Below are 1,324 nucleotides of genomic sequence, written 5' to 3'. Positions count from 1 at the left end.
CTTCTTATAACTCCACAATGTTATTATGGGGTAATGAATTACATATTCTTACACTTCAGATCTTCCTATTAGGAATATTCATTTCTCCCATGAACGATGGGTCAGAGTTCATATGTGCCCTGATCGAAAAAAAGGACTCAAATCAATTTATGGAGTATATAGAATAATAGATCAAATGATCTCGATTAAAACAACTATATTAAAAAGCCACCCTTAATTTTTTTAAAGAAACTTAAAATTATATGAACTTAAAAGCACAAAAATCACAGACAAAGTATTGACATTTTACAATCCTTATAAAAACCACTTGACCTCAAAATCAGAATTAAGACCCTTAGGTAGCAGTGTATTGTACTTATATATTAACTGCATTTCGGTTTTGGCCAATATTTTATTAATGTTATTCTGGCGATGGTTTGCTGATATCTTTTTTATTCCCACAAACCTCAAAATATGGCCTGGGTCACAGTTGTGTATTTTTCTAAAGTGATCAGAAAGTGCATGTGCTTCAAGACCCTTTTTCACATTTCTTAGGTGCTCACTTATACGTATTTTTAAGGGCCTAGACGTTCTTCCTATATAAAACATGTGACATGAGCACTCTATGGCGTACACCACGTTTTTCACATTGCACGTAATAAAATCATCTATCAAATGACCTGTCCGTTAATTTCTAATTTTTCTAATTTTTTTCCACTATCAGTTTTGATGGTTTTACACCCCATACATATCCCACAACGGTGAAATCCCTTAGTTGCAATTTGACCTTCCTTTTTAAGGCTAGGGAGATCACTTCTGACTAAACTATTCTTTATGTTGGGTGCCTTCTTATATATAAAAATGGGTCTTTCCGGTAATACCCCTGACAAGACTGGATCTTTTTTTAACACTTTCCAGTGTTTCCTGATGGAAAATTCCAATGATTTATGCTGTATACTATAATTGGTTAGGAAAGCATATTCAAAGTGTTTTGATTCATCCTTTCTCTGTTTCTTGTCCCTCAGGAGTTCTTCTCTATTCATTGACAATGTCTGTTCTTTTACTTTTTCCACATGTTCGGGCTCATAGCCATTATCCTGGAATCTTTTTTCGAGTTGTTTTGCCTGTTGTTCAAATACAGCATCTTCTGTACAATTCCTTCTAACTCTCTTGAATTGGCTATTAGGTATTGACCGAAGCCAATTCCTGTGATGGCAACTGTTCCTGTCTATGTATGTTTGGGAATCCGTGGGTTTGGTGTATGTCTTCGTATGTAGGATCCCCTCCTTAACATATAGGGTGATATCCAGAAAATCTATACTTTCCCTACTGACATGGAAGGTTA

Source organism: Pseudophryne corroboree, chromosome 10 (assembly GCF_028390025.1).
Source record: "Pseudophryne corroboree isolate aPseCor3 chromosome 10, aPseCor3.hap2, whole genome shotgun sequence".
In the NCBI taxonomy this organism is placed as follows: domain Eukaryota; kingdom Metazoa; phylum Chordata; class Amphibia; order Anura; family Myobatrachidae; genus Pseudophryne; species Pseudophryne corroboree.
This window is presented reverse-complemented; position numbering follows the sequence as displayed.